Source organism: Equus asinus, chromosome 3, assembly GCF_041296235.1.
Source record: "Equus asinus isolate D_3611 breed Donkey chromosome 3, EquAss-T2T_v2, whole genome shotgun sequence".
Classification (NCBI taxonomy): Eukaryota; Metazoa; Chordata; class Mammalia; order Perissodactyla; family Equidae; genus Equus; species Equus asinus.
The window spans coordinates 53,784,338-53,796,615 of NC_091792.1; the positions used below are offsets into that span (position 1 = coordinate 53,784,338).

Below are 12,278 nucleotides of genomic sequence, written 5' to 3' on the forward strand. Positions count from 1 at the left end.
GAATATGTATAAATCTTATTTGATTAAGCCCATTGGTCAATTGTATCAAGAAATAACTGGAGGCTTACCCTAGGCAATCATGCTTGTCTTAATGATTAGCACAAATACCATTTTTCCTCAAATGTTTTCTCTGAAATACTCCAACAACAAAGGATCTAGGCAAAGATGTAACAGCAACCCTGGCAAGCATACAATCTCATTGATGTCTCATGTTTCACTTTTTTTAGCAAAAATGCATATAAATTTTGCATTTTAACACATAATGTATCAGAATTTTTTAAATATGAAAGTATGGGGTTTTTTGAAAAGTATTGTCTACACGTTCTCCGATAGCCCTCTGAATAATTCCATATTGTTGGACTTATGAGCTCTAATTTTACAGATGAGTAGTCTGAGAATCAGAGAGGTTTCATAGCTTGTACAAGGCCCTGCAGCTAACAGATTGAATAACTGAGTTTGTCTGATCTAAGGCCCCCAAGAGACCAACAACACTACCATGGTCATCAAAAGGTAAGTGGCTACTCCAGTGAGGCTCAAAAGTAGATGTCAGAAATAAGGACAGAGACAAGAACGGACTACCTTTGATTTCCAAAGTTACTGAAATATTGCAGAAACATAGCCTTAATTATTCAGAGGACTCCTATTTAGTTGAGTCACCACCTATCCTAAAGTAAAATACAATTTCCAACTATTAAACCTGGAAATATGCTCAAGCTAACTATGTTAACGGTGTTTTCAAATCCAAGTTTATGAACCACAGTTTAAGGTAGATTTCTCACTTATTAACACCATTGTTTCTCAATCAATCCTGTCAAGCTCCTCATTGCCCAACCCTTGACTTACCAAATCAGTTAGAAATATTCACTTAAAAAAATGTATCTAATATATACTCGTGCCCTTTCTATGTTTGCCTTGTCAGTTACATTAAGCTATAAGGTTAATGCAATTGTGTATCACATTTTTTTAAATAATCAAGCTGGTACCAGGAAGTCTGAGCATTTTTAAAAGTTATGAATTCAATCTAGAGGGGCCATTTTAACAATTTCAAATGGATCTTGGAGTTAATTTATTTACAAATAAATTATTTTGTTTTGGGACTGAAATCAGCACCACTACCCTGCCCCAAGTCCAATCTTCGAGTTTAATTTGGCCCTTAGTAGTCAGTTCTTCTTCCTAAAATCTCCCTAATCATATGCACTCATTTTGTCTCACCACTTCATCTATACACAAGGCACCAAACCCCCTTCTACCTGTGGTCTGTAGTTTCCTTGTCACTGTCCAATAGCCAGCAGCAGTCACAAGATGGTTGGAGTGAGTCCTCAGAGGTGTCCTGAGAAACTCTAGAAAGGCAGACAGAGCTACGCTATTGCTCCAGCTGAATCACTGGCAGCACCCTCCCTGGACTCACTGGATCATCCTGATTTAGGTTTCATTTCCCAGAGAGGCTGAGAAAACAGGAAGGCTGAATAACTTACCACAGTTTCAGTGTTAGCCTACTTGTTCCAGCCACACCCTTTAGAAAAGTGTATGTCTAGGACACTAAGGCAAAGGTCAAAAGTACACACCACACACACACACACACACACACACACACCTGTCTCAAGGTCTCACTTCAGTCTGGCACATGCCCCAACTATCAACTACTCTAAGGACTTAGTTCAACCATTCCTTTACCTTCTCTTCCTCCTTCTTTTATTTACTTTTTAAATTCTACAAAAATTAAAGCAAGTATAGAGGAAATCTTGAGACAATCAATTAAGGTCTTGAGACACACTAAAAATTATTCATTAACTCAAAAGTCATTATCAATTTGGACTAGGACCTAACACTTTGTATGTGCTCAAAAATGATCCATTGAAAGAAATTTAATGTCCAGTGGAAGATAAAATCCAGCAGTGGAGACCTTTTCTTCAGCAACAGTGCTATGTAGAAAATTATCACAATGAATCTTCCTCAAGGCTTCGATGGGACAGAGAAATAATACTCCACTGTCAAATGCCTATTTTCTTCATATTTTTCATGATACAGGTGTCAAAAATTGGAAGGTTAGAGAAAATTTGAACCACAAGTTTCTTAATTAGGAATCTTTCTCTGATTGCCTTATACCCATTAATTTCAGAATACACAGTCTATTCAAGCATATAAGAAAAACTTATAGAAACTAACCTCATGCTAAGTAAAAAAATAAGTAGACAAAATTCAAAGGCTCAGTGTCTTAGAAACCATCTTCTCTGACTACTTAATCAACAATGGAAGATAAATAAGACAATAACAACAATATATCTCACCTCTGGAAGTTAATAAGAGCCCTTCTAATTAATTAAAGGGTAAAAAAATTAATGAAAAAAAGTTAAATGCTGAAATTTAAATAATGTTAAAAATATTCGTAAAAATGTATGGAATGCATCAACATTGCAATTAGAGAGAAATGTTTATCATTAGCTACTTATATTAGAAAAGAAATTAAGATGACACTTAGTGAGGTAAGCATGGAACTTAGCTAAAGAAGTTTAAGAAAGAACTATAGGAAAAAAGTTAAAAGAAGAACATGTTTAAAAGAAAGTGAAAGAAGGAAATAAGATTACAAATTTATTGACACAGGGGCCAGCCCGGTGGTGCAGTGGTTAAGTGCACAGGTTCTGCTTCTGGCGGCCCGGGGTTTGCCAGTTCGGATCCCGGGTGCACACATGGTACTGCTTGGCATGCCATGCTGTGGTAGGCGTCACACATATAAAGTAGAGGAAGATGGGCACGGATGTTGGCTCAGGGCCAGGCTTCCTCAGAAAAAAGAGGAGGACTGGCAGTAGTTAGCTCAGGGCTAATCTTCCTCAAAAAAAAAAAAGAAAGAGAAAAAAATTTATTGACACATAAAAAAGAAGAAAGGATTAATAAAGACAAAACTAATATTTTAAAAGAATAAAATCAACAAAGTTTGTCATCATTTGTCAAGAAAAAAAGAGAGAACAAAAATAAAATAATTTTAGGAATAAAAAAGGGAATCAAAACTAAAAAAATGGATCAAAGACTTGAAGACACTTGAAGATACATCCTGAAACTATAAAACTCCTGGAAGATAATATTGGTAGTACTCTCTTTGACATTGAGCTAAAAAGGATCTTTTCAAATACCATGTCCTCTCAGACAAGGAAAACAAAAGAAAAAATAAACAAGTGGGAATTCATCAGACTAAAGAGCTTCTGCAACACAAAAGAAACTAGAGTCAAACAAATAGACAACCCAACAATTGAGAGAAAATATTTGCAAATCATATATCTGACAAGGGGTTAATCTCCATAATAGATAAGGAACTCACACAAATGAACAGTAAAAAAGCAAACAACCCAATCAAAAAGTTGACAGAGGAGATGAACAGACATTTTTCCAAAGAAAATATACAGACAGCCAATAAACACATGAAAGGATGTTCAACATCACTAATCATCAGGGAAATGTAAATCAAAACTACACTAAGATACCACCTTATGCCTGTTAAAATGGCTATAATCACTAAGACTAAAAATAAGAAATGTTGGAGAGGGTGTGGAGAGAAGGGAACCCTCACATTCTGCTGGTGGGAATGCAAACTGCTAGAACCACTATGGAAAACAGAGTGGAGCTTCCTTTAAAAACTAAAAATAGAAATACCATATGGCCCAGCTATCCCACTACTGGGTATCTACCCAAACAATTTGAAATCAACAATCCAAAGTAACATATGCACCCCTATGTTCATTGCAACACTATTCACAATAGCCAAGGCATGGAAGCAACCAAAGTGCCCATCGACCAATGATTGGATAAAGAAGATGTGGTACATATATACAACAGAATACTACTCAGCCATAAAAAAGACAAATTCATCCCATTTGCCATAACATGGAAGGACCTAGAGGGAATTATGCTAAGTGAAATAAGCCAGTCTGAGAAAGAAAAACACCAGATGATTTCACTCATATGTGGAATATAAGCAAGTACTGGGACAAAGAAAACAGTTCAGTGGTTACCAGGGGAAGGGGGGTGGGGGAGCAGTGGGGGTGAAGGGGAGCACTTATGTGGTGACAGTCAAGAAATAATGTGCAACTGAAATCTCACATTGATGTAAACTATTATGGACTCAATAAAAAAATAAATAAATAAATAGAGGAAATTAAAAATAGAACTACCATATGATCCAGAAATCTCACTTCTGGGTATATATCCAAAGGAATTGAGGTTAGGATCTCATAGAAATATCTGTACTCTCATGTTCATTGCAGCATTATTCACAATAGCCAAGATGTGGAAACAACATAAGTGTCCATCAACGGATGAATGAATAAAGAAGATGTGGGGTGTGTGTATATATATACACAATGGGATATTATTCAGCCATGAGATAGAAGGAAATCCGGCTATTTGAGACAACATGGATGGACCTTGAGGGCACTATGCTAAGTTAGAGAAATCAAACAGCGAAAGATAAATACTGTGTGATACTACTTATATGTGAAATCTGAAAAGGCGAACTCAGAGAAACAGACAGTAGAGTGGTGGTTACTAGGGGTTGCGGGGGGTGGGGGGGAATGGGGAGATATTGGTCAAAAGGTACAAATTTGGAGTTCTAAGATTAACAAGTTGTGAGAATGCAATGTACAGTGTGGTGATTATAGCTAATAATACTGTATTATATACTTGCATGTTGCTAAGAGAGTAGATCTTAAATGTTCTTACCACAAAAAAGGAATGCTAATTGTGTGACAGGCAGAGTCTGTTGTTATTTCTCCCCTTTCATTTCTGATTTTGTTTATTTGAGCTTTCTCTCTTTTTTTCTTTGTTAGTCTGGCTGGGGGTTGTCAATTTTATTTATCTTCTCAAAGAACCAGTTCTTTGTTTCATTGATCATTTCTACTGCCTTTTTTGTTTCAATAGCATTTATTTCTGCTCTGATTTTTATTATTTCTCTCCTTCTGCTGACTTTGGGCTTTGTTTGCTCTTCTTTTCCTAATTCAGTTAGGTGCAATTTGAGATTGCTTATTTGGAATTTTTCTTGTTTGTCAAGGTGTGCCTGTATTGTTATGAATTTCCCTCTTAATACAACTTTTGCTGCATCTCACGTGAGTTAGTATGGCATGTTATCATTTCCATTTGTCTCCAGATATTTTTTTATTTATTCTTTAATTTCTTCAATGATCCATTGCTTGTTCAATAGCTTATTGTTTAGTCTCCACATCTTTGTCCCTTTCTCAGCTTTTTTCTTGCAATTAATTTCTAGCTTTAGAGCATTATGATCGGAGAAGATTCTTGTTATTATTTCAATTTTTTTTAAAGTTATAGAGGCTTGCCTTGTTTCCCAACATATGGTCTATCCTTGAGAATGTTCCATGCATACTCGAAAAGAATGTGTGTTCTCCTGTTTTTGGATAGAGTGTTCTATATATGTCTATTAAGTCCAACTGTTTTAACTTTTCATTTAATTCCACTTTTTCCTTGTTGAATTCCTGCCTAGATGATCTGTCCAATGATATGAGTGGGGTGTTGGGGTCCCCTACTATTATTGTGTCATTTTTGATATCTTCTTTTAGGTTTGTTAATAGTTGCTTTATGAACTTTGGTGCTCCTGTGTTGGGTGCATAGATATTTATAAGCATTATTTCTTCTTGATGGAGTGTCCCTTTGATCATTATATATTGCCCCTCCTTGTCTCTTGTCACCTGCCTTTGTCTGATGTAAGTATTGTGATACCTGCTTTCTTTTGTTTGCCATTAGCTTGGAGTATCATCTTCCACCCCTTCACTCTGAGCCTGTAGTGGCCATTGGAGCTGAGATGTATTTCCTGGAGGCAGCAAATTGTTGGATCTTATTCTTTAATCCATCTTGCCACTCTGTGTCTTTTTATTGAAGAGCTCAATACGTTTACATTGAGGGTGATTATTGATGTATGAGGGCTTAACGCTGTCATTCTGTCACTCGCTTTCTGGTTTTCCTGAATTTCCTGTTTCTCGTCCTGTGTGTTTGGGTCTACCCATTGATTTTTGCAGTTTCTTGTGCTGCATTTCTTAGTTTTTTCTTTATTTATTTTTTGTGTGTCTGTTCTGCTTTTTAGTTTACTGACTAACCTGAAGTTTGTATTCAGAATCTCGTGCATAACATAGTCCATTTTCTGATGGCCTCTTATTTCCTTAGTCTAAACTGATTCAGTCCCTCTGCTCCTCCCCTCCAAAATTATTTTAGTACCTTATTCCAACTTGTGTTGTGAGTTTGTGGTTAAAGTGACAAGATTGTCTTGTTTTTGGTCTTTTCCTCCCCTTAACCCTAATGCTATAATTGAATATTTGTTATCCTGTTCTGATTCTATCTATTTGTCTCCTTACTCTGTGTTTTGCGACCCCTTTCTCCCTTTTTTTCTTTTTTCAGGTATGAGGGCCTTCTGGAGGATTTCTCGTGGGGCAGGGGGTCTCGTGGCTATGAATTCCCTTAGCTTTTGCTTGTCTGGGAAAGATTTGACTTCTCCCTCATATCTGAAGGATATTTTTCCTTGATAGAGTATTCTTGGCTGAAGATTTTTATCTTTTAAAGTTTTGAATATGTCATTCCATTCTCTCCTAGCTTGTAAGGTTTCTGCAGAGAAATCTGCTGAAAGTCTGATAAGGGTTCCTTTGTAGGTTATTTTCTTCTGCCTTGCTGCCCTGAGTGTTCTTTCTTTGTCATTCATTTTTCCCAGTTTTACTACTATATGCCATGCAGTAGATCTTTTTACATTGACAAATCTAGGAGATCTGAAGGCTTCCTCCACACACATTTGTCTCTCATTCCCTAGATTTGGGAAGTTCTCTGCTGTTATTTCTTTGAGCACCCTTTCTGCTCCATTTTCCTTCTCTTCACCTTCTTGGATACCTATAATTGTTATGTTGCATTTCCTCATTGAGTCGGATAATTCTTAGAGACTTTCTTCATTTCTTTTTAGTCTCAGTTCCCTCTCCTCCTCTGTCTGGAGCCATTCAACTTGTCTATCTTCGATTATGCTGATTTACACCTCTATGGTGTCCACACCAGCATTCAGGGGAATCTATATTTTGTTTTATCTCTTCCATTGTGTCTTTCATTGCTAGTATTTCCGATTGATTCTTCTTTATAGTTTCAATCTCTTTTGTGAAGTAGCTCCTGAACTCATTGAATTATTTCTCTACGTTCTCTTTTACCTCATTGAGTTTTTTGATGATAGCTATCCTGAATTCATTGTCATTTACTTTACTTATTTCTGAGCCTCAGGACATAATTCTGGGTTTTTATTGTTTTCCCTCTGGTCTGGAGCTTTGATGAACTGACTGATGCTGGAACTATGGGTTTTCCCCATTGTGATATTATTTGGTTGCATTTACGGCCTATTGCCACTAGATGGGGGTCAAGAGCTGTGTATTCTGAGCCCTCCTCCTTCAGCCAAGATGGCGCAGGACAGCGCGGGTGGTCGTGGGGGGGTATTTCCTCTTGCTTGCAGACCCAGGTTTCCCTATCAGCTCCCACTATCTGGTCTCCTGGGGTCTCGGCTTGATGAGGTCACCCAATGTGAAAGCTTTCACCCAGTTAGAGGGCTTCTCTCTAGGCTGCAAGGGCACTAAGGAGTCCTGGATGATCCTGTGGATGTGTGACCCCTCCCCAACTCCTTTCCTCATGGAGCCTCCCATGGCAACCCAGTCTTTAGGGGAGGGAGCAAAGTTCCCTTTGCTGCATGAAACCATGCTGTGGCAGGCATCCCACATATAAAGCAGAGGAAGATAGGCATGGATGTTAGCTCAGGGCAAGTCTTCCTCAGCAAAAGGGAAGAGGATTGGCAGCAGATGTTAGCTCAGGGCTAATCTGTGGGCTGGTTTAGTTTGGCCAGATCATTAAATGTATAACATGTTGATGAAAAGTAGACAGTATGGCTCAAAAGACAGGTTGATGCCAGATTGTAGAGGTCTTAAATTGCATCTCAAGCAGTTTTTATTTGATCATAAAATCAGTTTTATGATAAAATGTCATGAGTTTTTGAGCATAAGATATGCCTCTGTAGCTCCAAACATTAAATATTCACTGATGACTGTTGCAGTCCTAACTTTTATCTTTAGCTTAAATATCTCTCCTGAACCTCAAATCCCATCATTCACGTTACCTACCAGAAATGCTAATGAGGCAGCTCAATCTCAATATGCCTCAAACTGAAATTATTACCTTCTACTTCTCAAATGTTTGCCCTGATATATCCTACATAGTTTAATGGCATCCTAGTCCATTCTTCCATCCAAATGAGAAATGTACCTATTCTCCTGCTAGACTCTACTGAAGCCATCATCAGATCCTGTTAATTACATCTCCTAAATATTTTTGATATCCATCCCTTCTCTCTGTGCCTAGCTCCACTGCCTTTGTTAAGGCTTTTATTTTATCACCTCTGATTATTTTAAGGGCTTCCTAATTAGTCTGTCTCCAGTATTACTTTTTATTCCAGCCACCACCTAACTGCTAGAATTTTATTCCAAAAGAGAAGTCTGGACATTTTACCCACATGCTTTACTGCCTCCAATGGATCTCCATTAAGTCTTTAATAAAATCCAACTGCCTATGTGATGTCTTCCTCAATAATTCCAAACAGATATAGTTGCTACCTCCTCCATGCTCCCCAAGAGTATTGTATTATACATACCTGTCTCACAAGGATGCCTTAGGAATTAAATGATATATTACCTGCAAGACCTTTAGCATAGTACCTAGCATATTATAATTTCCCAATAAAGATTAATTATTATGGTTCTTACTGTCAGCTAGAAGTATAGTATGGCAGTTAAGAAGGTACGTTTTAAAGCCAGATTCCTCAGGTTCAAATTCCTAAGAAAAGTGAGCTTTACACTCAGTAGCTGCATGATCTTGTGGAAGTTATCTAATTGCTCTGAGTCTAAATTTCTACATCTATACAATGCAAACAACAGTTATGTCTATCTCAGAGGCTTATTGTAAGGATTAAAGGAAACAATTTTTATAAAATACTCAGCACATACCAAGGATAAAATTGTAATTAGTCTTTAATATGTCCTTCCTTTAATTTAAATATCCATTTACCTTAATCTTTCCACTTGACTCTAAGTTATGGTGCCTCCTGCTGTTTATGGCTTATGGTAATCATCAATCAATGTGTACTAAGTTTAAGTATGACTATGTGAAAGAATGAATGAATGAATGAGGCATTTAAAGAGCTTATCTGGAAAGTGATATATAGACTTGTTCAGAAGACAAGAACTTGTAAATCAATAAACATATAATTATTCAATAACATAGACCTAGGTAGGCAAGGTGGACAGAATAGAAAATAAATTTGAGAGACCTTGTAAAGGCTATGTCAATAGAACTTTAGTATTGATTGTATCAGAAGTTGGAAAATTCACTTATAGATGACAATTTTATTATGACAAAGAAAAAGATACAAAAATTTTGCAGAAAATCTCATGCTTTCATTTCCTTCTATTGTTATGGCATGCATGAATTACCTTAAGGAAATGGAACAGCCCAGACCTTCAGTACTATGCTCTGGAAACACTAGGGGTAGTTTACTTATCAAACTCATATTTTGCAGTGAAGGAAAGATTGTTACATGGTACAGAGTCAAGAATCCACCACATGCATCCACACACATATATTTCCTTCTAGTGTACTCTGGAAATACTCCCACATGTCTTCTTTTTATCTTAGGCTTTATATTCTTCATTTCACTCCATAGTAAACCCTAAAAGTGGTGTGGCAATTTCCTTGATGGAAAAATGTTGGAAGTAGTTTGGAAGTTGTGGAGGCCAAGGAGAGAATAAGCCACAGTTGATGACTGTAATGACTTGTGGCTCAGAGGCTATGAGAAAAATCATAAAAATTTAAAATATTCATTATAGGAATCTAGCAAACAATAACAATGTTAGCTAAATATGCCATTTGTTAAATTGAGTTTTATTTTAGCCTCAGCATTAACTAACTGCACATCTGACCTGCATAAAATCAGCCAGGGTCAGGGTATCATCATACATTCTTCCCTATGGGACTAAATATCTCAGTAGAATTGTGTCAAGAGAGCATGTCACTTCAATGAAAGAGTCTGCATTCTTTGATTTTGAGGACATTGTCCAACTGCAGTAGCTATAAAAAAGACTTGTTATCAATGCCAGCATCTCAAAGATATGTGATGCAAGCATTCAATCTATTTATTAAGTAGGAAGTTAGATTTGGTTTCATATCAGCACAACCATGTAAGTAAGAAGAACTAATTTGGTTTTACATCAAACACATGGATATCACTTCCCCTAAAAGGTGCTCAGTCTAGTATGTGTGTTGATCCTCTGTCAGGGCATAAGGATGATAGAGTGAGCCTTTATTTAAAAGGAAGATATAAAGCAGGATCAAGAAGAGCATTTGAGAGGAGAAAAAATTGGCTTTCAGAAAATCTTAAGGCTGTGGAAGACGTGCCCACCTGCCATGAGCCTTCCTAAACTAGACATAAATTACTGTTGAAATAATAAGACCAAGTTGAAGAAGTGAAACTTTCCCTTGATGCAGTTACTGATACATGTAAAAAATATAGAATCAAACTTTTCCCAATATGTTCAAATCTTCATTTCTTTAAATAAAAATTAAAGATGGGGTAACTTCAGCATCAAAGTGGAGTGAGTCATTCCCCTTGTCTCTCTCCTGTAGGTTACAACCAAATGGATATCCACTGACCAACAGAGGATTCTCTACATGGCGCAAGAAGATGCCTAAGAGATCCACGCATCTATATATCTGTAAGTGGGTGGGCTGGACCCCAGGAAGCAGTGGAACTAGGGCCACAGCCCCTTCCCCTCCCCTAGCAGCAGTGATCCAGGGCACAGATCCTCACAAAGCAGCTTGGGCAACTGTGAGCAGAGATGAGGGTGACTCAGCCCATGCAACTGCTGGTGGAGTAGATACACCAGCAGCTCAGCCCATGTGACTGCCAGCAGAGTGGAGGCAATGGCAGCCTCACACACACAACTGCAGAAAAACCAGCCCCTGCTCCTGCAGCAGTGGCACATGGAACCTGCAACTAGAAGCATCAGGAACCACAGCAGAATTGATGACCCAGCCCCCAGTGGTGGCACCCTTGACATCAGCTCAACCAGCAATAGGGGCTGCCTGCAAGTCCATAGGTCCCTGGGACCCTGGCAGCAACAGTGACACTAATCAACCCAGCAACCCTGGCAGCAACACAGCCAGCACCCCAAGGCAACCTGTGAACATCAATGCAGGTGATGCACGGGGCACCAGCATCCAACCCCACAGAGAGTCAGTGGAGATGGTGGTGACACCTGAGACTGCAGTGACATCATAAGCAAGGCATCAGCCATCCCAGAGGAATGAGCAGCACAAGGAGGGCACTGACAACACCCCTGGCAGAGGCAGTGGAGGGTGGAAAGTACAGGTTTTCAAATACCACCAGAAGCAGCTCAGAACCAAAGTAACCAAAGTAGTGTCTAAGTAAGAAACGTGGTTATTACCACAAATGCACCAGAAGATCAAACCCATGAAGAATTACATTAACACAGCAGCACAGGAAAATGACAACTCTCCAGAAACCAAACTTAAAGTCACAGAAGATTACAATCTAACTGACAGAGAATTCAAAGTAGCTGTCATAAAGAAACTCAACAAGTTACAAGAAAATGAAGAAATACATTTCAATGAGCTCAGGAATAAAGTTAAGGAACAGAAGGAGTACTTCAACAAAAAGATTGAAACTCTAAAAAAAACAAACAGAAATTTTGGAGATGAAGAACATAATTAATGACATGAAAAATAATGTACAAAGCATTAAAAATAAAGCAGACCTTATGGAGGAGAGAATCAGTGAGCTCAAAGATAGAAATCTAGAAATGATTCAGGTGGAGGAGGAGAGAGAGCTAAGATTTTTTTTTTAAATGATGAAATTTGAGAAATATCTGACTCAATTAGGAAAAGTAACATAAGGATTATAGGTATCCCAGAAGGAAAAGAGAGGGAGAAAGGAGCAGTGAGTTTATTCCAAGAAATAATAGGTGAGAACTTCCCAAACCTGAGGAAGAAACTGGACATGTAAGTAAATGAAGCTAATAGAACTCCTAATTACCTCAATGCAAAAAGACTTTCTCCAAGGCATATAATACTAAAATTGTCAAAAGCCAATGACAGAGAAAAAATATTAAGGGCAGCAAGAGAGAAGAAAATAACCTACAAAGGAACCCTCATGATGCTTTCAATAGATTTCTCAGCAGAAACCCTATAGGCTAGGT

At 37.9% G+C, this 12,278-nt stretch overlaps 1 protein-coding gene across 6 annotated transcripts in view; it reads right to left on the reverse strand.

Moving 5' to 3' along the window:
- The window catches only part of LOC106837751 (probable ATP-dependent RNA helicase DDX60), a 223,710-nt gene that overhangs the window by 108,402 nt on the left and 103,030 nt on the right, over positions 1 to 12,278 (reverse strand). For 3 of the 6 annotated variants that reach the window (XM_044766992.2, XM_070505035.1, XM_070505034.1), the window contains exon 1: positions 1,251 to 1,389. The exons of 1 other annotated variant lie outside the window; for it this stretch is intronic. The gene's annotated coding sequence lies outside the window, so the exon portion shown is untranslated. Of the gene's footprint in view, positions 1 to 1,250; positions 1,439 to 12,278 lie in introns of those variants that run through there. 2 more of the 6 variants (XM_044766994.2, XM_044766993.2) reach the window with 2 other exon arrangements.